At 42.9% G+C, this 27215-nt stretch overlaps 1 protein-coding gene across 1 annotated transcript in view; it reads right to left on the bottom strand.

Moving 5' to 3' along the window:
- PLAGL1 (PLAG1 like zinc finger 1) overlaps positions 1-23169 on the bottom strand; it is a 120513-nt gene extending 97344 nt beyond the window's left edge. The window contains exon 1 of the mRNA XM_054491522.2: positions 23015-23169. The gene's annotated coding sequence lies outside the window, so the exon portion shown is untranslated. The remainder of the gene's footprint in view (positions 1-23014) is intronic.
- Between the last annotated feature and the right edge of the window lie 4046 nt (positions 23170-27215).

Raw genomic sequence — 27215 nt, forward strand, 5'->3', positions numbered from 1 at the left:
ACATGCGGTGTTTGGTTTTTTGTCCCTGTGATAATTTGCTCAGAATGATGGTTTCCAGCTTCACCCATGTCCCTAAAAAGGACATGAACTCATCCTTTTTTATGGCTGCATAGTATTCCATGGTGTATATGTGCCATATTTTCTTAATCCAGTCTATCATTGTTGGACATCTGGCTTGGTTCCAAGTCTTTGCTATTGTGAATAGTGCTGCAATAAACATACATCTGCATGTGTCTTTATAGTAGCATGATTTATAATCCTTTGGGTATATACCCAGTAATGAGATCACTGGGTCAAATGGTATTTCTAGTTCTAGATCCTTGAGGAATTGCCACACTGTCTTCCACAATGGTTGAACTAGTTTACATTCCCAACAACAGCGTGAAAGCGTTCCTATTTCTCCACATCCTCTCCAGCACCTGTTCCTGACTTTTTAATGATCGCCATTCTAACTGGTGTGAGATGGTATCTCATTGTGGTTTTGATTTGCATTTCTCTGATGACCAGTGATGATGAGCATTTTTTCATGTGTCTGTTGGCTGCATAAATGTCTTCTTTTGAGAAGTGTCTGTTCATATCCTTTGCCCACTTTTTGATGGGGTTGTTTTTTCCTTGTAAATTTGTTTGAGTTCTTTGTAGATTCTGGATGTTAGCCCTTTGGCAGATGGGTAGATTGCAAAAATTTTCTCCCATTCTGTAGGTTGCCTGTTCACTCTGATGGTAGTTTCTTTTGCTGTGCAGAACCTCTTTAGTTTAATTAGATCCCATTTGTCTATTTTGGCTTTTGTTGCCATTGCTTTTGGTGTTTTAGTCATGAAGTCCTTGCCCATCCTACGTCCTGAATGGTACTGCCTAGGTTTTCTTCTAGGGTTTTTATGGTTTTAGGTCTAACATTTAAGTCTTTAATCCATCTTGAATTGATTTTTGCATAAGGTGTAAGGAAGGGATCCAGTTTCAGCTTTCTCCATATGGCTAGCCAGTTTTCCCAGCACCATTTATTAAATAGGGAATCCTTTCCCCATTTCTTGTTTTTGTCAGGTTTGTCAAAGACCAGATGGTTGTAGATGTGGGCTGTTATTTCTGAGGCCTCTGTTCTGTTCCATTGGTTTATATATCTGTTTTGGTACCAGTACCATGCTGTTTTGGTTACTGTAGCCTTGTAGTATAGTTTGAAGTCAGGTAGTGTGATGGCTCCAGCTTTGTTCTTTTTGCTTAGGATTGTCTTGGCAATGCAAGCTCTTTTTTGGTTCCATATGAACTTTAAAGTGGTTTTTTCCAATTCTGTGAAGAAAGTCATTGGTAGCTTGATGGGGATGGCATTGAATCTATAAATTACCTTGGACAGTATGGCCATTTTCGTGATATTGATTCTTCCTACCCATGAGCATGGAATGTTCTTCTATTTGTTTGTGTTCTCTTTTGTTTTGTTGAGCAGTGGTTTATAGTTCTCCTTGAAGAGGTCCTTCACATCCCTTGCAAGTTGGATTCCTAGGTATTTTATTCTTTTTGTAGCAATTGTGAATGGGAGTTCACTCATGATTTGGCTCTCTGTTTGTCTGTTATTGGTGTATAGGAATGCTTGTGATTTTTCCACATTGATTTTGTATCCTAAGACTTTGCTGAAGTTGCTTATCAGCTGAAGGAGATCTGGGGCTGAGACAATGGGGTTTTCTAAATATACAATCATATCATCTGCAAACAGGGACAATTTGACTTCCTCTCTTCCTAATTGAATACCCTTTATTTCTTTCTCTTGCCTGATTGCCCTGGCCAGAACTTCCAACACTATGTTGAATAGGAGTGGTGAGAGAGGGCATCCCTGTCTTGTGCCAGTTTTCAAAGGGAATGCTTCCAGTTTTTGCCCATTCAGTATGATATTGGCTGTGGGTTTGTCATAAATAGCTCTTATTATTTTGAGATATGTCCCATCAATACCTAGTTTACTGAGAGTTTTTAGCATGAAGGGCTGTTGAATTTTGTCAAAGGCCTTTTCTGCATCTATTGAGATAATCATGTGGTTTTCGTCTTTGGTTCTGTTTATGTGATGGATTATGTTTATCGATTTGCATATGTTGAATCAGCCTTGCATCCCAGGGATGAAACCAATTTGATCTTAGTGGATAAGCTTTCTGATGTGCTGCTGGATTTGGTTTGCCAGTATTTTATTGAGGATTTTCGCATCGATGTTCATCAGGGATATTTGTCTAAAATTCTCTTTTTTTTGTTGTGTCTCTGCTAGGCTTTGGTATCAGGATGATGCTGGCCTCATAAAATGAGTTAGGGAGGATTCCCTCTTTTTCTATTGATTGGAATTGTTTCAGAAGGACTGGTACCAGCTCCTCTTTGTACCTCTGGTAGAATTTGGCTGTGAATCCATCTGGTCCTGGACTTTTTTTGGTTGGTAAGCTATTAATTATTGCCTCAATTTCAGAGCCTGTTATTGGTCTATTCAGGGATTCAACTTCTTCCTGGTTTAGCCTTGGCAGGGTGTATGTGTCCAGGAATTTATCCATTTCTTCTAGGTTTTCTAGTTTATTTGCGTAGAGGTGGTTATAGTATTCTCTGATAGAAGTTTGTATTTCTGTGGGATTGGTGGTGATATCCCCTTTATCATTTTTTATTGTGTCTATTTGATTCTTCTCTCTTTTCTTCTTTATTAGCCTTGCTAGTGGTCTATCAATTTTGTCGATCTTTTCAAAAACCAGCTCCTGGATTCACTGATTTTTTGAAGGGTTTTTTGTGTCTCTATCTCCTTCAGTTCTGCTCTGTTCTTAGTTATTTCTTGCCTTCTGCTAGCTTTTGAATTTGTTTGCTCTTGCTTCTCTAATTCTTTTAATTGTGATGTTAGGGTGTCAATTTTAGATCTTTCCTGCTTTGTCTTGTGGGCATTTAGTGCTATAAATTTCCCTCTACACACTGCTTTAAATGTGTCCCAGAGATTCTGGTACATTCTGTCTTTGTTCTCATTGGTTTCAAAGAACATCTTTATTTCTGCCTTCATTTCGTTATTCACCCAGTAGTCATTCAGGAGCAGGTTGTTCAGTTTCCATGTAGTTGTGTAGTTTTGAGTGAGTTTCTTAATCCTGAGTTCTAATTTGATTGCACTGTGGTCTGAGAGACAGTTTGTTGTGATTTCTGTCCTTTTACATTTGCTGAGGAGTGTTTTACTTCCAACTATGTGGTCAACTTTGGAATAAATGCAATGTGGTGCTGAGAAGAATGTATATTCTGTTGATTTGTGGTGGAGAGTTCTGTAGATGTCTATTAGGTCCGCTTGGTGCAGAGCTGAGTCCAAGTCCTGGATATCCTTGTTAACCTTCTGTCTCGATCTGTCTAATATTGACAGTGGGGTGTTAAAGTCTCCCATCATTATTGTGTGGGAGTCTAAGTCTCTTTGTAGGTCTCTAAGGATTGTTTTATGAATCTGGGTGCTCCTGTATTGGATGCATATCTATATTTAGGATAGTTAGCTCTTCTTGTTGAATTGATCTGTTTATCATTATGTAATGGCCTTCTTTGTCTCTTTTGATCTTTGTTGGTTTAAATTCTGTTTTATCAGAAACTAGGATTGCAACCCCTGCTTTTTTTTTTTTTTTTTTTTTCTTTCCATTTGCTTGATAGATCTTCCTCCATTCCTTTATTTTGAGCCTATGTGTGTCTCTGCACGTGAGATGGGTCTCCTGAATACAGTACACTGATGGGTCTAGACTCTTAATCCAATTTGCCAGTCTGTGTCTTTTAATTGGAGCATTTAGCCCATTTACATTTAAGGTTAATATTGTTATGCGTGAATTTGATCCTGTCATTATGATGTTAGCTGGTTGTTTTGCCTGTTAATTGATGCAGTTTCTTCCTAGTATCGATGGTCTTTACAATTTGGCATGTTTTTGCAGTGGCTGGTACTGGTTGTTCCTTTCCATGTTTAGTGCTTCCTTCAGGAGCTCTTGTAAGGCAGGCCTGGTGGTGACAAAAATCTCTCAGCATTTGCTTGTTTGTAAAGGATTTTATTTCTCCTTCACTTATGAAGAAGCTTAGTTTGGCTGGATATGAAATTCTGGGTTGAAAATTCTTTTCTTTGAGAATGTTGAATATTGGCCCCCACTCTCTTCTGGCTTGTACAGTTTCTGGCGAGAGATCCACTGTTTGTCTGATGGGCTTTCCTTTGTGGGTAACCCAACCTTTCTCTCTGGCTGCCCTTAACATTTTTTCCTTCATTTCAACCTTGATGAATCTGACAGTTATGTGTCTTGGAGTTGCTCTTCTCAAGGAGTATCTTTGTGGTGTTCTCTGTATTTCCTGAATTTGAATGTTGGCCTGCCTTGCTAGGTTGGGGAAGTTCTCTTGGATAATATCCTGAAGAGTGTTTTCCAGCTTGGTTCCATTCTCCCCATCACTTTCAGGTACACCAAACACAGATTTGGTCTTTTCACATAGTCCCATATTTCTTGGAGGCTTTGTTCATTTCTTTTTACTCTTTTTTCTCTAAACTTCTCTTCTCACTTCATTTCATTAATTTGATCTTCAATCACTGATACCCTTTCTTCCACTTGATTGCATTGGCTACTGAAGCTTGTGCACGCATCACATAGTTCTTGTGCCATGGTTTTCAGCTCCATCAGGTCATTTAAGTTCTTCTCTACACTGTTTGTTCTAGTGAGCCATTCACCTAATCTTTTTTCAAGGTTTCTGGCTTCCTTGCAATGGGTTCGAACATCCTCCTTTAGCTCGGAGAAGTTTGTTATTACCGACCTTCTGAAGCCTACTCCTGTCAACTCGTCAAAGTCATTCTCCATCCAGCTTTGTTCTGTTGCTGGCAAGGAGCTGTGATCCTTTCGAGGAGAAAAGGTGCTCTGGTTTTTAGAATTTTCAGCTTTTCTGCTCTGGTTTCTCCCCATCTTTGTGGTTTTATCTGCCTTTGGCCTTTGATGATGGTGACCTACAGATGGGGTTTTGGTGTGGATGTCCTTTTTGTTGATGTTGATGCTATTCCTTTCTGTTTGTTAGTTTTCCTTCTAACAGTCAGATCTCTCAGCTGCAGGTCTGTTGGAGTTTGCTGGAGGTCTACTCCAGACCCTGTTTGCCTGGGTGTCACCAGCAGAGGCTGCAGAAGAGCAAATATTGCTGGTTGATCCTTCCTCTGGAAGCTTCGTCTCAGAGGGGCACCTGGCTAAATGAGGTGTTAGTTGGCCCCTACTGGGAGGTGTCTCCCAGTTAGGCTACACGGGGGTCAGGGACCCACTTGAGGAGGCAGTATGTCTGTTCTCAGAGCTCAAACATCGTGCTGGGAGAACCACTGCTCTCTTCAGAGCTGTCAGACAGGGACATTTAAGTCTGCAGATGTTTCTGCTGCCTTTTGTTCAGCTATGCCCTGCCCCCAAAGGTGGAGTCTACAGAGGCAGGCAGGCCTCATTGAGCTGCGGGTGGGGTCCACCCAGTTCGAGCTTCCTGGACACTTTGTTTACCTACTCAAGCCTCGGCAATAGCGGGCACCCCTCCCCCAGCCAGGCTGCCACCTCACAGTTCGATCTCAGACTGCTGCGCTAGCAGTGAGCAAGGCTCTGTGGGCATGGGACCCGCTGAGCCAGGAGCAGGATATAATCTCCTGGTGTGCCGTTTGCTAAGACCATTGGAAAAGCGCAGTATTTGGGTGGCAATGTCCCGATTTTCCAGGTGCAGTCTGTCACAGCTTCCCTTGGCTAGGAAAGGCAAATCCCCCAACCCCTTGCACTTCCTGGGTGAGGCAACACCCCGCCCTGCTTCAGCTTGCCCTCCATGGGCTGCACCCACTGTCCAACCAGTCCCAATGAGATGAACCAGGTACCTTGGTTGGAAATGCAGAAATCACCTGTCTTCTGCATCGATCACACTGGGAGCTGCAGACTGCAGCTGTTCCTATTTGGCCACCTTGGAATGGACAACTATTCCAACTCTTTACCTACCTTAACTCATGGCATCCTCTCAACATTATAAGGTAAGCTCTATTTATTAGTTCATTCTCACATTGCTATAAAAATCTGCCCAAGATGGGGTAATTTTTAAAGAAAAGATGTTTAATTGACTCACAGTTCCACATGGCTGGGAGGCCTCAGGAAACTTACAATCATGGCAGAAGGGGAAGAGGCATGGCTTACGTGGCATGAGAAAAATGAGAGCAAGAGCAGGGAAAATTGCCTTATAAAACCATCAGATATCTTGGGAATTCACTCACTATCACAAGAACAGCATGGGGAAAACCACCCCCATGATCCAATCACCCCACACCAGGTCTCACCCTCAACATGTGGGGATTGTGAGGATTACGGAGATTACAATTCAAGATGAGATTTGGGTGGGAACACAAAGTCTAACCATATCATTCTGCCCCTGACACCCCCAAATCTCATGTCCTCACATTTCAAAACCAATCAGCCCTTCCCAGCAGTTCCCCAAAGTCTTCTCATTTCAGCATTAACTCAAAAGTCCAAGTCCAAAGTCTCTTCTGAGACAAGGCAACTCCCTTCCTCCTAAGAGCCTGTAAAATCAAAACCAAGTTAGCTACTTCCCAGATACAATGAGGGTACAAGCATTAGATAAATGCTCCCATTCCAAATGGGAGAAATTGGTCAAAACAAAAGGGCTACAGGCTCCATGCAAGTCCAAAATCCAAGGGGACAGTCATTAAATCTTAAAGCTCCAACATAATCTCCTTTGATTCCATGTCTCACATCAGGGTATGCTGATGCAAGAAGTGGGCTCCCACGGTCTTGGGCAGCTCTGCCCCTGTGGCTTTGCAGGGTACAGCCTCCTTCTTGGCTGCTTGCATGGGCTGGCATTGGGTGTTGGTGGCTTTTCCAGGTGCACAGTGCAAGCTGTCAGTGGATCTAGCATTCTGGGATCTAGAGGACAGTGGCCCTCTTCTCACAGCTCCACTAGGCAGTGCCCCAGTGGGGACTCTGTGTGGGGGCTCCAACCCCTCATTTTCCTCCTGGACTACGCTAGCAGAGGTTCTCCATGAGAGCTCCACCCCTGCAGCAGACTTCTGCCTGGACATTCAGGCATTTCCATACATCCTTTGAAATCTAAGCAGAGGTTCCCAAACCCTGATTCTTGACTTCTGTGCACCCTCAGACCCAACACTATATGGAAGCCTCCAAGGCTTACGGCTTGCAGTCTCTGAGGCAATGGCTTGAGCCGTATGTTGGCCCCTTTTAGCTATGGCTGGGACACGGGGTGCCAAGTCCTGAGGCTACACAGAGCAGCATCAGGGCTGTAAGCCAGGCCCATGAAACCATTTTTTCCTACTAGGCCTCCAGGTCTGTTATGGGAGGGGCTGCCAAGAAGATCTCTAACATGCCCTGAAACGTTTTCCCCATCATCTTGGCTATGAATATGTGGCCCCTCATTACTCATGCAAATTTCTGCAGCCGGCTTGAATTCCTCCTTAAGAAAATAGGTTTTTCTTTTCTACTACAAGGTCGGGATGCAAATTTTCCAAACTTTTATGCTCTGCTTCCCTTTTAAATCCAAATTCCAATTTCAAACCATCTCTTTGTGAATGCATAAGATTGAATGCTTTCAAAATCAACCAAGTCACCTCTTGAATGCTTTGCTCCTTAGAAATTTCTTTTGCCAGTTACCCTAAATAATCTCTCTCAAGTTCAAAGTTACACAGATTTCTAGGGCAGGGGCAAAATGCCACCAGTCTCTTTGCTAAAGCATAGCAAATGTGACCTTTGTTCCACTTCCCAAGACTTTCCTTATCTTCATCTGAGACCACCTCAGCCTGTACTTCATTGTCCATATCATAATCTGCATTTTGGTCAAAACCATTCAACATGTCTCTAGAAAGTTCCAGACTTTCCCACATCTTCCTGTCTTCTTCTGGGCCCTCCAATCTGTTCCAACCTCTGCCGGTTACCCAGTTCCAAAGTTGCTTCCTCACTTTTAATTATCTTTATAGCAGTACCCTACTACCTTGGTATCAATTAACTGTATTAGTCAGTTTTCACTTTGCTATAAAGAAATACCTCAGATGGGTAATTTATAAAGGAAAGAGATTTAATTGACTCACAGTTCTGCATGGCTAGGGAGGCATCAGGAAACTTACAATCATGGTGGAAAGCAAACAGGAAGCAAGCTTGGACCTTCTCACATGGAAGCAGGAGAAGAGTGAGGAGTGAAGGGGAAAGAGCCTCTTATAAAACCATCAGATCTTGTGAGAACTCACTCACTACCATGAGAACAGCATGGGGAAAACTGGACCCATGATCTAATTGCCTCCCACCAGGTCTCTCCCTAGACATGTAGGGATTATGGGGATTACAATTTCAAGATGAGATTTGGGTGGGGACACAAAGCCTAATTATGTCACTCTATTATTAGTCCCATTTTTCAAATAAAAAACTGAGACACATGGAGGTTTGATAACTGTGTGACATACTTTTAGAAGGTGGCTCCAAAGCCAAGGTTTTTATCCTTCATGCTGCATAGCTTCTGATCATGATGGAGAGGATAAATTGAGTAAGCAGGGTCCAACAGGGCACAAGACAGGTCTGGACTAAGATACTTTGAAGCTGGAGAAGTGGAGGGGAGGAAAGGTGCAGATGCAAAAAATGGCAGAAGGGGGAAAGGGTGAATGGGAGGGAAGCCATTCACAATTTAGAGCCTCGGTTTTTTTGAATGAAGTAGGAGAGTAGGTATTTTTCATGAAAGCAAGTAAGGGTGCTGGCTGAGTTTAACTCAAAATATTTATGTGTCTGGTGAGTTTTGAGGTAAATTAAGACCACCTAAGGGAATAAGAGATTCACATTGCCCAGAACGTACTCATTCCAGGACAATACACCCACTATGTGACATGCTAGAGGCAACCTCCTGTGCTAATTATTGTTCTTTTATTCCCCCTTGAAATTGACTGTTGAACTCAACTAAGTTAAATATGTCCATAAGACAATGCCACCAAAAGGTCTTTGATACCAGCAACCAGGGCTTGCTTGGCTTTCCTGCCCAGATCCCTTCTCAGGGCATTTTTATCTCTCATATGTTATTCTCTTTTCTTCTGTCTGAGGAGAGAAAGATTCTTCTACACTCTTTTAAGGCTGTCTCTTCTCTATGTTTATGTCTCTATTATTACATTATAGGCTTATTCTAGGGAATAAATATCTTATTCCTGCCTTGCAAATAAGCACATGATATTTATACACATCTCTGTGTCAGGTGCAGTGGCTCATGTCTATAATCCCAGCACTTTGGGAGGCCAAGGCAGGGGGATCACTTGAGGCCAGGAGTTTGAGACCAACCTGGGAAACATAGTGAGACCCTGTTTCTACAAAAAAAAAAAATTTTTAAAGTAAATCAGGTGTGGTGGCACATGCCTGCTGTCCCAGCTACTCAAGAGGCTGAGGTGGCAGGATCACTTGAGTCTGTGAGTTTCAGGCTGTAGTAAACTACAATTGTGCCACTGCACTCCAACCTAGGTGACAAAGCAAGACCCTGTCTCAAAAACAAAACAAAGCCAAAAACCTTAGGGAACTGTATCTGTTACTCTTTTATTACCAATAATATCTTCAGGCAAAATCTGCTGACAAACATTTATAAATTAAATGTAAAAATAAAATCTTAAATCAGCTTTAAAATAAGTCAGTATATGATGTGTAACAACTCTAAATCAGCTTTAACAGTTTGTAATATGTAACAACTTAAAATCTAGACACCTACAGACTATCAGATAATGTCTAGGAAATCACCTCAATTACGTGCTTTCTCTAAGTTTTCTATATATCACAAAATTAAATTACAATAAATTTCAGAAAACAATGAATCCACTCAATACAGGAAACCACAATAAGCAAAAGTGCAGGACACAGGGAAACCAATAACTGCAACATGTATGTGCTTAATGAAAAAAGATCCATTCAGGCATATATTCAGATGCCAAATAGCTTCTCCTAGTACTTTCCTCACACTAATTCTACTTTACTGCTTTGAATCCTTTTGGTAAACAACACCCACTATGCATGAGGCACACACATACAATCAAATAATAACTAAGGACAATCATTTACTCCTGTTTTTTTCACAAATGATATCTTATTGGATGCCCTTTAAACCAATATGTTTCAAATGTTTTTATCAAACCAACACTAAGAAAAACATTTCATGTTGCAACCAAGTTCAAACATATTGTATTAGTCCGCTTTCATGCTGCTGATAAAGACATATCATAACTATGATAGATAAGACTGGGAAGAAAGAGAGGTTTAATGGACTTACAGTTCCACATTGCTGGAGAGGCCTCACAATCATGGTGGAAAGCGAGGAGGAGCAAGTCACGTCTTACATGAATGGCGGCAGGCAAGAGAGAGCTTGTGTAGGGGAACTCCCATTTTTAAAACCATCAGATCTCATGAGACTCATTCACTATCATGAGAATAGTGCAAGAAAGACCCTCCCCCATAATTTAATCACCTCCCACTGGGTTACTCCCACAACATGTGGGAATTGTGGGAGTTACAATTCAAGATGAAATTTGAGTGGGGACACAGCCAAACCATATCACATATATTCATGAATTACAGTTTAATCTAACAATATTTACCTTACTACTCATGATGCACTATAAGATTTATTTTTATTTTTACTGGTTTCATTTTACCAAATTAAAACTTAAGAGTCTGAAAAATACTGCTCCAATTACTTTACTCAGATATTATTTTTAATGACATGATCCTAGGTTGCTATTCAGAAAAACAAATATTTGTCCTAAGATCAGAAAAGAATGTAAGTGATCCTGACAGATAGTATATATGTCCTTCATTCAATATGGCAAGGAAAAGAGCACATGGCAAGGAAAAGACTACCACCAAAGAAGGAGCAATCAGTCAATCAATCAATCAATCAATCAACCAAGGCAGATATAACATTTTTGCTGATATTCAATAAGAATATTATTATTCTTTAGAATAATTATATTCTAGAATTATGAATTATGTGAGGCAGTGTGATACAAAGAATAGAGCACTGAATTTAAAATGTGGATACTTAGTTCAAGCCCCAGTTCTACCACTTTGGGCAAGACATTTTGTAGAGATCTAATTTTTCTCATCCATAATGAACATGGGGCAGGGACTCTATCTCTTGTCTAGCACTCTACTCCCAGAGCCTAAACAGTGCTTGACATTTAATAGATGTTGTTAAACAAATGAATGGATGAATATATATCTTGTTCATATGGTTGCAAACAGGATGTCAAACAAATGCTTGATTTTTAAAAATTCAGTCTGAAATAATTGGGGACTCAATATGCTGGCATCTTCACACTATGTTGATTAAGCACTTTTCTCTTTCGACACCTCCTAAACCAAAAAAAGAAAAAAAATGTGGTGGAGGGCGTTGTGAAAGGACTGATTTTCTGTATTTTTCCTTTTCCAACAACTAGTTCTTATGAAAAGAAATTCTATCAACAATGTGTTTAAATTCTCCACATCCAGGATATATGCAACATTGGTGTCCTCTTAGAACAAAAATGTAAAAAATTGAACTACTCCTTGTTTAAACATTTAAGCCATTTAATTCTTTCTTGGTATCATGAACTGAGAAGACTGAAGGGGGTCACAGAAAAAAATTATAATCACGATACTATATTTTTTCAGGTTAGCACCATACTTGTAAATGTTTTGATAAACAAGGATGAAATTATTTATTTTAGCTGATGCTCAACCATATTGAGTCATCCTTATTAGCTACAACCATACATTGCCAAAATAAATGAATCAATCATTTTTTTTAAGATGGTCTCACTCTGTCACCCAGGCTGGAGTGCAGTGGTGCAATTTTGGCTCACTGCAACCTTTGCCTCCTGGGTTCAAGCAATTCTCCTGCCTCAGTCTCTTGAGTAGCTGGGATTACAGGCATGCACCATCACGCCGAGCTAATTTTTGTATTTTTAGTGGAGACAGCGTTTCACCATGTTAGCCAGGCTGGTCTGAAACTCCTGACCTCAGGTGATCAGCCACCATGGCCTCCCAAATTGCTGGGATTACAGGCGTGAGCCACCACGCCCAGCCTAATTAGTCATTAATTCTTGAGTAGTTCATTCAAGTATAACATCTTGCTACCACCTATGAGGGATACAAAAGGTCCCAGTGCTTGCCATCTTAACATGATTTATCATGAAACTATTCAATGACTATGCAAAATACTATTTGATTAAATATAATAGACAGTACAGACAATAAGTCCCTATGGGACTTATTTGGATAAAAAGGAAAATACTACCTTCATAAAGAAACTTACTACCTAAAAGTTTAGGCTTCGGGGATGGCAAATACATGGAAAATGATCAGCTATTTTCCTCATCCTCTAGTAACTATGTCAGGCCAGTTACTGATCATGGTATTCTTGCCCAGTGAACATAGTTATAACCTCGAGATCCCTATCAGCACATCCTTCTAGGCAGCTACAATAAAATATGATGAAACTTATTTGTCATCTCTGGGCTCAGCCTCTTTAAGAAGCTGCAGGAAAGTCTTTGATTATATTAATTATCACAAGAATCCTGTCAAAGTACATACCAAGAAGAACACCATCAACTTCAAAATCCATCAGGAAAGGGATATTCATTTCTCTATATGGTCTAACAGATGACACTATTTAACTCTAGGTCTTAACTTACTTATATCAAATGACAATTGTACCTATAAATCCAATAAAGTGCTTTATAATTACAAAGTCTCATTCTATAACAAACCACATGCATGAAGTTATAAAATATATGCTCATTTTAACAAACAATACAAAGTATATAAAGTAAAAACTGAAAGTTTACCAGCCCCTACAACAGTCCATTCTTCAGAGATAGCCAAGATTAAGTTTAGTATATATCTTTCCAAACTTACTTTTTACTTATGCAAGAAAAACAATGTGTGTGTCGTATGTTTATTGCAGCACAATTTACAATAGCAAAGACATGGAACCAACCCAAATGACCATTAATGATGGACTGGATAAAGAAAATGTGGTACATATATACCATAGAATACTATGCAGCCATAAAAAGGAATGATATCATGTCCCTTGCAGGGGCATGGATGAAGCTGGCAGCCATTATCCTCAGCAAACTAATACAGGAACAGAAAACCAAAAACTGCATATTCTCACTCATAAGTGGGAGCCGAACAATAAGAACACATGGACAGAGAGAGGGCAACAACACACACTGTGGCCTGTCAGAAGTCGGGGGCGAGGGGAGGGAGAGCATTAAGACAAATACCTAATGCATGCAGGGCTTAAAACCTAGATGACGGGTTGATAGGTGCAGCAAACCATGGCACACATATACCTATGTAACAAACCTGCACGTTGTACCCATGTATCCCAGACCTTAAAAGAAAAAGAAAAAAAAAAAACTAAAAAAGAGTGTGTGTGTGTGTGTGTGTGTGTGTGTGTTCATGTGTAAGGTGTACTAGAGCTATTTTCCTTACAAAATTATTTCTAGCAAAATTATTTCTTTCCTAAACTTTAAATTTGTAAAAGAAATGCAACATATAAATAATAGAAATTTAATGCCATTTTATTCTGTACTTAACACAGGTCAGTGTTTGGACATGTACAAATTAAAACATGAGGAAAATGCATTAACCCAGCACCTTTTCAACATGAATCGTCATAATAAAGGATTCCATCCAAGTGTTATTGAAGCTCAAAAAAATAGAACTTTCTATTGAAAAATACTCTTTACATATAGTAGTGCCATATATTTTGAAAAAGAAATGTCTAATGATCATGGAGAGGCACATCCACAGATATTCATATCCACAGATATTCATGAAAACACACTTACCCAGAAACACAGTGTGTTCGACAGAGAAGAAAGCTCACTGAGTGCTTAGTTCAACACTTTCATTTTACATATAAGGAAGCGGACTCAAAGGTCACAAAGCCAAGAACAGAAGCAGCACCAGAACCACAACCCACCATGACTTGCTGTGCTTGTTACACAAAACCACACTGGCATTCTTTAACATGATGAATTTTATTATACAGATGAGGCTTATGGTTTAAATGGAGGTTCTTATCTGTACTAAATTGCTTTTGTCCCCAAATCTAGCTTCTTGGTGCCCTGGGTGCCTCTATCGTAGGACCCCCAACTACCCTCAAGCCTGTGATTCTTTCTCCTCCCTCCAGTCTCATCTCAACAGTCTCTTCCATTGATGGCCCTTGTGCTGGTCCATCTCTGCTCTGCCCCAACCCTGACCTTCACTTTCATCCTTAGCAAAGTTTTGGGGCTTAATAAAGGGAAACATGTATGTGCTCATCTCCAGATCTGGAGCCGCAGTTGTCAGAGATATAAATCATAACTATAGGTGCCTTTAGGAAAGTGAAAGCTACATTTACCTTATTAATGATAACAAGGCCTGGAAGAAAGAACCTCATCCCCATGAACGATACACAGCCACTGTCTTTCTTTGGGTACTACATTCACACACACAGAGAGATTCATGTTCCACATACACGACAGCCCTGTGATTTGGGCTAAAATTTAACCTTCAAAAGCTCATAAAATAGTGGTGCTCTTACTTTCGAAAGCAGATACACTCTTTTCATAAAGATATATCAGAAGCTCAACATATAAGACAGAAGTACCATAGACAAGTTAAACATGGTAAAAGATTACTCACTTTTCTTTCCCCTCATCCCTTTCTCCAACCCACCCCCACCTCTGAAGAAATCTAGAGTTCCAAGGGATCAGTTTGAGAACCGCTACTTATATATTTTAACACATTCACTTTTTTTAAAAAGCCTGTTTTTCAAAGCTGTTTTATGTTCACAGCAAAACTGAGAAGGAAAGAGACTTCTTACGTGTCCCATCCCCCACACATGCACAGCCTCCCCTATTACCAGCATCCCCACCAGGATGGTACATTTGTTCCAACTGTTGAATCCACACTGACACACCATTATCACCCAGAGTCCATGGTTTACATTCGGGCTCACCTTGATGTTATACATTCTATGTGTTTGGACAAATTTATAACAGCATGTATCTACCAATATAGTGCCATACAGAGTAGTGTCACTGCTCTAAACAAAACTCCTCTGTGCTCCGTCTAGTTAACCCTCTTTCACTCCAACCCTTGACAGCCACTGATCTTTTTATTGCCTCCATAGTTCTGCCTTTTCTAGAATGTCATACAGTAGGTAGCCTTTTCAGATTGGTTTCTTTCACTTAGTAATATGCATTTAAGTTTCCTCCATGTCCTTTCATGGCTCGATAGCTCTTTGTTTTGTTTTGTTTTTTTTAATTTAGACAGGGTATCGCTGCTGCCCAGGCCAGAGTGCAGTGGCACAATCACTACTCACTGTAGCCATGACCTCTTGGGCTCAAGTAATCCTCCCACATTAGCCTTTCAAGTAGGTGGGATTACAGGTGTGTGCCACCATGCTAAGCTAATTTTTTTAAATTTTATTTATGTTGCCCAGGTGTTGCCCAGGCTGCTCTCAAACTCCCAGGCTCAAGCAATCCTCCTGCCTCAGCCTCCCAAAGTGCTGAGCCACTATGCCTGACTCTCATTTCTTTTTAGTGCTAAATAATGTCCCATTGGCTGGATGAACCACAGTTTATTAATCCATTAACCTACTGAAGGATATATTGGTTGCTTTCAAGTTTTGGAAATTATGAATAAAGCTGCTGTTAACATCCTCATACTGGTCTTTGTGTGGACTTCAGTTTTCAACCACTTTGGGTAAATACCAAGTAGTGCAGTCACTGGACTATGTGGTAAGAGCATGTATAGTTTTATAAAAAACTGCCAAAGTTCCTTCCAAAGACACATTCACTTTTACTAAACAATGAGAAGACCTATATAAAGACAAGGCACATGGTACTTTGCACATTGTAAATTGGTAATAACCAGCAGTATTCTATTTATCCTTGCTTGATAGAAATGTAATGCTTTTACTTCTCCTAAACAAGTTGTTTATAAATATGTTGCTCTGTACTGAATAATATATTAAAAATCACCTTTCTTCTGACCAGAGGCACCCTACATGTATACCTGGCCAAGGGCTGGCCCATCAGTGACAGAAGGAAGCATGTGCCAGCACCCGTGCCACTGTGGCATGCTGCATACTTCATATAGTGCTCCAGAGAATCGTACCCTTCCCTGCGCCGGTGCCATTTCCCAATGTACTCGAAAGATTCCAAACCCACAAGCTGATAAAAGATGCTACATTCCCTTCAATCTTTCTCTGAAAATGCCACACCCATTAGCTTCATCAGCTCATGTCTCTAGCTCCTCTCCCCAAAAGCCCAGTCTAAGTAGCTGTGCCCAAAGAGAAAAGGTTGTTGGAGAAAGTGACAAATGCCATCCCATGCCTTCCACACCACCATTCCTCTCCTTTTTTTTTTTCACCTCTACATGCTTCCTCTCTCTTCTTTCAGCCCAAAGCCCTCAGGTTCATGGACTCATGCAAATTAATGTCTGAAGGAACTTATTATTACTTTTGCAGTTTTAACTTTAGCCAGATCTCAAACCAAGATTAGGCTGAGCCAATGAATACTTGACCGTCTCTAATAAGATTGACTCCAAATTTATACACCTATACTAAAGCTAAAATTGGTGTCATTCCCAAAATATCATTTGTGCTAGGCCATCTTTGCATCACTATACAGGAATAACTGAGACTGGTTAATTTACAAAGAAAAGAGGTTTGATTGGCTTATGTTTCTGTAGGCTGTACAAGAAGCATGGTGCTGACATATGCTCAGCTTCTGGTGAGGGCTCAAGGAGCTCTTACTCATGGCAAAAGGTGACAGGGACCCAGCATGTCACATGATGAGAGTAAGAGCAAGGTGAGGGAGGTGCCACAGTGCCACACACTTTTTAAACAACCAGATCTTGCATGAGCTCACTCATCACCAGGAAGATGGCACTAAGCATTCCTGAGGGCTCCGTCCCCATGATCCAATCATCTCTCACCAGGCCCCACATCCAACACTGAGGATTACATTTCAACATGAGATTTGGAGGGACGAATTTTCAAACCACATCATTCTGCCCCTGGCCCCCCAAATCTCATGTCTTTCTCACATTACAAAGTGCAATCATCTCTTCTCAACAGTCCATTAAATTCTTAACTCATTCCAACATCAAGTCCAAAGTCCTAAGTCTCATCTGAGACTCATGACCTTCCATTTTTGGGCCTATAAAAGCAAAACAAATTATTTACTTCCAAAATACAATGGTGGTACAGACATTGGGTAAACATTCCCATTTCTAAAGGGATATATTGGCCAAAAGAAAGGGGTAATTTTCATGCAAGTCTGAAACCCAGCAGGGCAGTCATTAAATCTTAAAGCTCTGAAATAATCTTTTTTGACTCCATGTCTTGTATCCAGGACACATGGGTGCAAGAAGAGGACCCCCAAGGCCTTGGGAAGCTCTGTCCCTGTGGCTTTGCAGGGTACAGCCCCTGCAGCTACTCTCACAGGCTGCAGTTGACTGTCTGCATCTTTTCTCGGCAAGAGTGCAAGCTGCTGGTGGATCTACCATTCTGGGGTCTGGAGGGTGGTGGCCCCCTTCCCACAACTCCACTAGGCAGTGCCCTGGGGGTACTCTGTGTGGTGGCTCCAGCCCCACACTTCCCCTCCACCTTGCCCTACTAGAGTTTCTCTTCAGGGGCTCCACCCCTACAGCAGGCTTCTGCCTGTACACTCAGGCTTTCTGATATGTCATTGGAAATATAGGTGGAAGCTGCCAAGCCTCCTTCATTCCTGCGTTCCATGCACCCACAGGCTTAACACGACATGGAAGCTGCTAAGGCTTATGGCACCTTGCACTCCCCAAAGCCACAGCCAGAGCTCTACCTGGGGCCCTTTGAACCAAGACTGGAACTGGAGCAGTAGAATGTGAGGAGCAGCTTCCCAGGATGGTGCAGGGCATCAGGGCCCTAGGCCTGGCCCTTTAAGCCATTCTTTCCTCCTAGGCCTCTGGGCCTACAATGTGACTCAGACCTACAGGTCTTGCTAAGGTTCCTCCACCAACTGGATAGGATTCAAGGGCCTTTGTGTCTGTTAACAAAGCCTCAAAGTCCTCTCCAGATACCTCCTCTCAATTCCCTTTCCTGGGGACCCTGTGACCTCCTGCTCTGTAACCTCCCTTCTCAATAATAGGGAAGAATCACATATGTTTTGATAAATACTACTCACAGCCCTAACCCTAATTGTAACTTTCCCAGATATTTTAAATATATTTAGGAAATGTATTCAGCAAAACTATTCAGCAAATAGCTACCACCCATCATAGCCACTCACTAAATCTATCACCTATTGTGAATTTAAGGGAGTCTTGTCACTGGCTGCATTAAGCTTTGTCTTGCCATTAATAATATTTTCCATCCCTGAGGCTGCCCTGCAAGTAAACCTGCTTTAGTCTTTTGTGGTACCTGGGGCCTTTTTGAGAGATCAACCTTGAGGTCCATTTTGGGAGATAACCTCAAGGTTATTAGTACCTTTACGGTTTCTCTATTCCTAATGCCACTTCACTGTCCCCAGGTGGCCAAGGGTCTGAAAGGTCATGTCCCCTCCTCTAGCAAGAGCAAGTCCTCTTTACTCCTCCACAAAGCTTTCTCAAATTTTATGAGAACCCTCTGATCCCTTCCTTTCAGGAAATTGTGCCACACCATTTTTTTTTTGAAATTGGGTCTTACTCTGTTGCCCAGGCTGAATTGCAGTGGTGTGATCACAGCTCACTGCAGCCTCGACCTCCCAGACTCAAGCAATACTTCCACCTCAGCCTCTCAAGTAGCTGGGACTACAGGCGTAGTCCACCATGCCCAGCTAAGTTTTGTATTTTTTAATAAAGAAGCGGTTTCACCATGTTGCCAAGGCTAGTCTCAAACTGTTGGGCTCAAGCAATCTATCCACCTTGGCCTCCCAAAGTGCTGGGATTACAGGCATGAGCCACTGGGCCAGCCTGTGTCACAGAATTTAGCATTTATATTTATTTCACCTAGTTGGTTTCTTCATTGCTCCCTAGGTTAAATGTTGACTTTCCACCTTCATGTATTACCTATAGCACCCAATATTATCCTAGACACAGGGTTGGTATGTTATACATTTTTTGATTACTTGATTGAGAAGGTTAAAAATGCTGAATTGAAAGACATGAAAGTAGGGACCATGTGCATCTAAAACTAGAAAGGTGATCTATGAAGATTAAATCTGCCTCTTCCTAAGAAAAAAATGAACCAACACTGGGACGTATTCTCAAAAGCATTCTTTACACTTTCCTGTGTCCTTATTTTTCAGCGAAGAGATTCTTATTCACACTTTTCCATTCCAAATTACCCATTACCATTCTAATTAAAATTTGACCCACATCCCTCATCTCCATATAGATCCATGGTCCCCTCCCCAACCTCTTCAGAGATCAGACCTATGTGAAAGGATATGCAAGAAAATATTATTTCTGACACCAGAACTACCAGCTGCAGAAAAAAGCAGTTAAGTTGCTAAACAATAAAGCTGACTATTTCTCTAGTAATATTTTAGTATGTTATTGGAAGTTAGAGGGGTTCCCCCTTCTAAAGCTCTCCCATATATGACTTCCTTACAGCTTTTCCACCATTTCTCTCCTCTGCCCCCAAAAGGAGACCTCCACTCATAAGCCTCAGAAAGAAAAATGTAATTTTCAAAGAAATTTACAATTGGAAGTGGAAAGGTACTGGGTGACAATGTGAGTAGAAGAGTTGTAACAGACATGCATGATTACAGCCTTTGCTCCTTTTAACTCCAGGGAGAGTCACAACAGCCAGAAGAGAGCCAACCATAGCATGGAGCAGAAGAGACACACAGGACTAAATTCCAAAAGGCAGCCTCTCATTTCAGTTCAGTTATCCATCAGCCATATGACGTTAGCAAGTCAGTCTCTTCCAATTCCAGTTTCTTTCTACAACTGGAAAAGGACAGTCTATCTGTGCAGCCTACCAAGTTCCACCAGGATCAAATAAAGTGAGATAAGAACAAGAGAGCAGCCACTCCTGAATGTGGCCTTTTCACAGCCAGGTGCCTCTGAAACATCGTAGCTGTTAATCCTCACAAGTCTCCTGTAGATCATATCATTATATCCCCATTGTACAATGAGCAGACACAGCTAATTGAGGACCTTGTTCAAGGTCACCAGCCAGTAAATTATTCAAACTTGTTTAGCCCATGTTTAACTTCTACACTATACTGCCTCCCTCTATATTTTGAAATAACTTTAAAACTACAAATCTATACAGTTTTATTAAAATGTATATGAAAAAATAAGTCCCTGAGGAAGAAGTTGGCAGCCAGATTTGATTCACTTATTCCTTTTCTACTCCCCACCTCCCACCATCAATTTTATCAAGTTCCTTCCTCCTCCCAATCTCCCTCTTCTAGTTATTTCTTGTTTTTAATTCCTCTTACGATTTTCCTTTTGTGCACCTCTCCTCTGTTGTCATTCCAACCTTCTGTAATTAACATAATGAGAACCCCTACAACTTGAAAGTGCACACAATTAAAACAATGTATCAATTATATTTACTATGAATGTAGGACACATTTTGAGCTTTTTCTTTTTTGTTTGTTTTGTTTTTTAACCATCCCTTTATTAGGTTAACTTTAGACATAGCTGAGACTTTTATGAAGATGAAATGACAGAATGCTTAGCAAACTTAAAAAAGAGACATCATGGGCCGGGCACGGTGGCTCATGCCTATAATCCCAGAACTATGGGAGATGAAGGCAGGCAGATCACGAGGTCATGAGATGGAGACCATCCTGGCTAACACGGTGAAACCCCGTCTCTACTAAAAATAAAAAAACTTAGCCAGGTGAGGTGGCACGCGCCTGTAGTCCCAGCTACTTGGGAGGCTGAGGCAGGAGAATCACTTGAACTCAGGAGGCAGAGGTTGCAGTGAGCCAAGATCACGCCACTGCACTCCAGCCTGGGTGACAGAGTGAGACTCTGTCTCAAAAAAAAAAAAGACATCATGAAACAAAGTCATTTCCATTTTTAGATTATCAGCACATAATTACACTAGAATGTTATCAAATCAAAAAAAACAAAAAAACAAAAACACAGATTTGACTACACAGTGAATCCTCAACTATATGTGTGGCTAGTACAGAAGGGCACTGTTTACCCATCCCTGTTTTTGCCTCCCTTGGATGCTTTTCCCCCCAAACCTAGGGAGCTGCTCCTCTCTCTGGGCCACGAAGCACTTTGTTCATTTTCTACCTTAGTTATCATTGTAGCCGGGTTATATTGCAGCCTGTTTTCACATTAGTCTCCCCAACTTAACAGAGAGGGCTAGGGCAAAAAACAGCATTTATTCATCTTTATATTCCAAGAATGCCCGGTACATGAAGATCCCCAACACATGTCTGTTGAATGATGGAACAGAAATTCACATTTAGCAGAAAAACATGCAGCCTTCAGACAGACCGGGGTTACCATAGGGCAGGACACATTGGCGATTACTGGCTCTTAATTTGCTTACAGGAAAATAATCTAAAGCCGTTGGTTCTTGAGAAAAGGAAGCAGAAATGGTGCATTTTTCAAACCATCCTCCACAGGCTGGAGCTGGCTCACTTTTCATCCTGCTGACAATTTTCTGAGTTACAATTTACACCAACATTTTCACAGAGTTGATCACCTGAAAACCAGCCCTCCTTTCCTTCCCGTGGCAAGGGTATCCTGCCACACTCCTCTCACTCAGCCCAAAGATCACTGGCAGAACCAAAGAATGAATTTATTTGTTGCAACCTGCACCGGAGCTTTGTATTATTCCAATTTCTCCCTTTTCCACACACTTCCATACACCCTATTTCACCTCTATTACAAGTTCTCTGGAGCCACTTTACAGATGATACAACTGGGCTGAAAATGTGTTTAAGGTCACATGAGTGGAACCCAGTTCTTCTCCTTCCTGATGCCTAACTAGGCGTCCCCAGCCATATCCCCGGGGCAGCTTTTACCAAAAGACTCACGCCAGGGCTTTACCCCCTCACGTGATTCAGGACCTCTAGGTGGGCCCAATAGGTGTGTTCTGAAAAGCTCTCCTGGTGCTTCTGGGAGGCGCCTCGGGTTAGGCAGCCACGCACAAAACATAAACCCTGTCATATCATTATTTATTCCCTGAACACATCGGAGTTATGTTCTTCTTGGCCACACAGATGCTCAATGCCACGACCCTTGAATAACTGCCATCGTTGTCACTTCATTTGGCTTTTTCAATAAAATGAACAGGTACCGCCCTCCCAGACCCATGAACACTCGGGAAGCCCCAGGGCTATCGCTGTCCTCGACACAGCAGGGGCCGTACAAACCCAACACGACTGTGCACCCGCCAAAGTCCCCACGCCCACCGCGGCGGGGCGTGTCCTGCCCGCCCCTATCAGGGGAGTCCTGCCCTCGAAATTATCCCGCGCGCCGCCGGCAATCCGGGGGGACGCCACGGCCCAGGTCTCTTTTCTCCTGGAGTCTGCGGGGACCTCCCAGCCGCAACTCGGTCACTTTCTTCCCATTAACTCAGTCTCTGGGGGACGGGCTAAGCTGGCCCTTGAGATTCTCCCGTTGGGGTGGTTCAGCAATGACCACCCCGCCGTCTGCGCAGACAGCCCCGCCCCCAGCCTCGGAGAGCACAGGACCCGGGAGGCGGCGACCTGCCTCCGCGCGGGGACAGGGGACGGCGGGGCGGGCGCTAGGTAGCGGCTGTTCAGCTCCCACGTCACCCGGCCCGCCCTCCGCCCAGCGCAGAAGCGAAGAGCTGCAGACGACCGAGAAAAGGGAAGCGCGCCCCAAGCCGCACAAAGGTGGCCGCCGGTGTCCCAAGCACCGACCGCCATCCCCGGCAGGACGCAGGCAGGAGCCTCGGCCAGGCTGCCTCGCCTGGCACGTGGGCACCTGCGGCACGGGTTGGAGCCCCCGCCCCGCGCGCCCACCTGAACGCCGCGCCCCCGGCTCCCCGCCCCGCTGCCAGCCGGTTCTCTCGCTCGCCCCTGCCTCACCTGCCCTTCCTACCGACCCGCCGCCAAGTTTCCCCCGCTTGGAAAGTTCTGGAGTCCGGAGCCCGTGGCCCACTGGGGCAGCTCCGAGGGCGGCTGGCGGGTCCGGGAGGCCGCTGGGCGTGCGGCGCGGCTCCGACTCGGCGGCGCGGAAAAGGGGAAGGGGAGGAAGGGGCGGGAGCCTCGACGGGGCGATCCCCCTCCGACCCCAGCCGGCCCGCGGTAGCCGCCCTGGGGACTTCTGCGCTATGATTATCCGCCCCCGCTTTGGGGACTTTGCCTGTGTTTCGCGAGACTCTTGTCATCGCCGCCCGCGGTTAAGAGTTGGGGCTCCGGGTCGGGCTGCCTCAGTTCAGATCTTGCTCCTCCACTTAGGAGGGTGTGGTCTGAGACAACCTAATCTACCCTTCTGCAAAAAGAGGGAAATTAATAATAATAATAATAATAATTCCTGTCCAGGGGCGAATCCACGTGTTGTGGGGCTTGAAACTGAAACAACTGTGAGTGGGGGTGGCGAATCTTCAAGGGAAGTATAAAATGAGATTCTGGAATTAGCAAGCATCTGTGCGCGTGAGGGGGCCCAAAGCTTAAGCTTCATTACCTTCACGTCTCAAACTGCCTCTGCAATGTTCTTCATGAGATTAATTAAGTGCGAGAATTAAATGAGGTGAGCCGCTAACGGGGCCTAGCATAGTGCGGAGCGCACTCAGCAGGTGTTGTTTATAGGGATCATTTCCCTGTAACTGGCCAGGTGGACCTGGGAGAGGAGGAAATAATGCTGATTGTCAGTTATGTGCCAGGTGTTAGAATACGTGTTAAACTCAATTCATATGCCAACGCGTGCGTAAGCAATATGCCAGTTTTATAGCTCAGAACACCGAGGCTCAGGGAGTCACGTAACTTGCTCATGGTTTCACCGAAAACCCAATTCTGACACCTGGCAAAGACCCGCTTTTTCCACAGTTCCATCTCACAAATATGAATATGTAACTATGTTACCATAACTTGTTGTTTGGGCAAGAGAAGAAGAAATTCCCCCATGAGAGAACTGTTAATGAATTTTCAGTGCAAAATTTCCCCAGCTCATGCAACAGCAAATGAAGACTTGCCCTGCATATGAAATACCTGGAAGATCAACAAATTTACTGAAATGTGTTCAGGTTACACATTTGCTTGCTCTGTTAGCACTATGTATGTAGTTTTTATATTGGTTATTAATACTACTGCACTTCAGATGAATGAGTTTATAATCTGTCCCCAAAGGGCGTATAAACGAAGACAACAACATAAGGAAAGGAACTTTCCTTGTTCAAGGCACTTCATTCTTTTTCTCATTGAATTTTGACATCTCTATGCTGTAGTTGTAATACCCTCAATTAACTAATGAAAACTCAAAAGTAGATTAAGTTGTCTAAGTTCACACAGATAGTCAGGATTTGAACCCACCTGAGTTGCCTGGATTCTAAACCTTAGCTCTTTTTTCTGCACTTTGGGGGAGAAGAGAAGAAACTATTTTAAACACATGAAGTCAGACTGGGCGCGGTGGCTTACATCTGTAATCCCAGCACTTTGGGAGGCTGAGGCTGGCAAGTTTGAGACCAGCCTGGCCAATATGGCAAAACCTCTTCTCTACTAAAAATACAAAAAATTAGCCAGGCATGCTGGCGGGCGCCTGTAATTCCCGCTACTCGGGAGGCTGAAGCAGGAAAATCGCTTGAACCTGGGAGGCAGAGGTTGCAATGTGCCGAGATCGGGCCATTGCACTCCAGCCTGGGCAACAAGAGTGAGACTCTATCTCAAAATAAATAAATAAATAAAATAAAATACGTGAAGTTGTTTATGTTTTGCAAAGTGGAAGAAAAGAGTATATCAAATGCAAGTCGTTATTTTAAGTTTCTGTTGCAGGAGAACTAAACAGAAAGCTTAGATCCACAACTTAGTTATTTAGGGTGAGGAAGGGAGCGTGCCTACTATAGTGCCAGGCACATAATAGGACATTTGTTGCATGAATGAATGAATTCATAAAAGAATTAGTGAAATTCTTTTAGGTCCTTGGTAGTGCCTCTTAAGTCACAGCCTTTCAATATGTAGTTCTTATAAAATGCCAGTATCGTGAAGATATTTTCCCCCTTCTACTTTTGTTCTCCCTCTTGGGTAATAAAAGGGACAAATCAAATTTTTAGGGTGAGCAAAAGGAGAGTGGAAGCAGGAAAGGACAGAGAAGAATAAAAGGATCATAGGAGTAAGGAGAAGGAGAATGAGACACATCCTTTCCCTTGCCTCCTCAGAGAGAAAGATTTTATATCTGTCAGAAACGTGAATAAAACTACAAAAGTGCATTAAATTTTCTAACTAAATTGTGAAAAAGTTTGATTGTTATTGTATTATTGTAAAAGCAACAATATTTTGTTAAGACAGAAAATAAACCTTGCACCCATGCGCACTCCCACCCCACAACATGTGAGTCCAGCTGTGGCTTGGATGGAGTAGGCGGATGGGAGATTGCACATTTAGATAAAGAAGGCAAGTTCACTACCTCTCCCTCAGGCAGGTAGTGAACTTTCATGCAGGAAGTGAACTTTCAAAGACTTTCAAAAACAAATTCAATAAAGGAAGTGAGAGAGGGAGGAAACATACAACTTTCAAGGAATAGACGGTTTTTCCAAAATTTAGAGGAGGGAAGGAAATAATGGCTCTAATGAAAGGAATAACAGCTACCATTCTAGTGCTTATCCAGGCAAGCTGACCCCAGAGCCCATGTTCTTTTGCCCATGCTATTGGGCACTTCGCAGCAGAAGAAGTTAGACCGACTGATCTAGAAATGGCAGGCTGGAGAAGAGAAAGTGAGAGCAAGGGGGGAGGAGGGACTCTGGGTAGTTTTTTTTTCTTTTTCTTTTTCTTTTTTTGAGTCAGAGTTTCACTCTTGTTACCCAGGCTAGAGTGCAATGGCGCCATCTCGACTCACTGCAACCTCTACCTCCCGGGTTCAAGTGATTCTCCTGCCTCAGCCTCCTGAGTAGCTGGGATTACAGGCACCCAACACCACGCCCGACAATTTTTTTTTTTTTTTTTTTTTTTGAGACGGAGTCTCGCTCCATCACTCGGGCTGGAGTTTAGTGGCGTAATCTCGGCTCACTGCAACCTCTGTCTCTCGGGTTCAAGCGAGTCTCCTGCCTCAGCCTCCTGAGTAGCTAGGATTACAGGCGTGTGCCACCATGCCCAGCTAATTTTTGTATTTTTAGTAGAGACTGGGTTTCACCATGTTGGCCAGGCTGGTCTTGAACTCCTAACCTCAGGTGATCTGCCCGCCTCGGCCCCCTAAAGTGCTTGGATTGCAGGCGTGAGCCACCATGTTTGGTCTCTGGGTGCTTTCTTAAAAGACCTACAGAAGATGTGAGGCCCTTGAGCTTGAAGATTAAAGCAAAGTCATTCCCCAATCCCAGACTGAGAGTACAGCCTCCCTTAGTTATATACCTAGTCAGAACATCCCTCATTTGCAGATGTCACTAGCACATCCAGCAGTCCTTAACTTTCAAGAACAAGATCTTTGGTTATATACCATCAGTACAGCTGTGCACTGTTTATTAATATACATCGCACCCCCTGCCCCAAAACCTGCAACTACCTTTCATACACCAAATTCCATTTTGGGTCATCATCTGAGAGATGACACCAACCATTGAGTGATGGGTGTTGCTGTTAGCCACTCATCAAAAGAAGCACAGACGCCAGGGGCTTGTGGTCCCAATGCCCACCACCCCATGCCAAAGAACCATGTTCTTGGACCTCTGCCTCCACACAGACGGCGCCCATGAAGGAGGCTCAGGGGTCATGTCCCAGTGCCTAGAACCTGCTCTCCTGGGTTGGGGAATGGAGTTAGTTCCGGCAGACACAGCCTCAATTCTTTGGTGAAATTATATAATCAAATCCTCTGTAGGTGCAGAAGATGAAGATCCTCACCCCCTACCCTGTTCCAGCTAAACAACGGCATGATGTTGGTAGTTAGGTTTAATCGACCCAGGTGCCTGGGACACGGGTGGCCTGACCCCAGCAGCCATCTCCCTGCCTTGGGTTCCAGAGTGAGGGCTGACAGGCTAGAGCTCTCACTGGCACCCCTGGCCGCTCAAGCCTGAGGGAGCCAGGGCCTACAGAGACCATCATGAGAAATTTTCTAATCAAAATTTTTTTTCTAGTAATGAGAATC

This window comes from Pongo pygmaeus, chromosome 5 (genome assembly GCF_028885625.2).
Source record: "Pongo pygmaeus isolate AG05252 chromosome 5, NHGRI_mPonPyg2-v2.0_pri, whole genome shotgun sequence".
Lineage (NCBI taxonomy): Eukaryota > Metazoa > Chordata > Mammalia > Primates > Hominidae > Pongo > Pongo pygmaeus.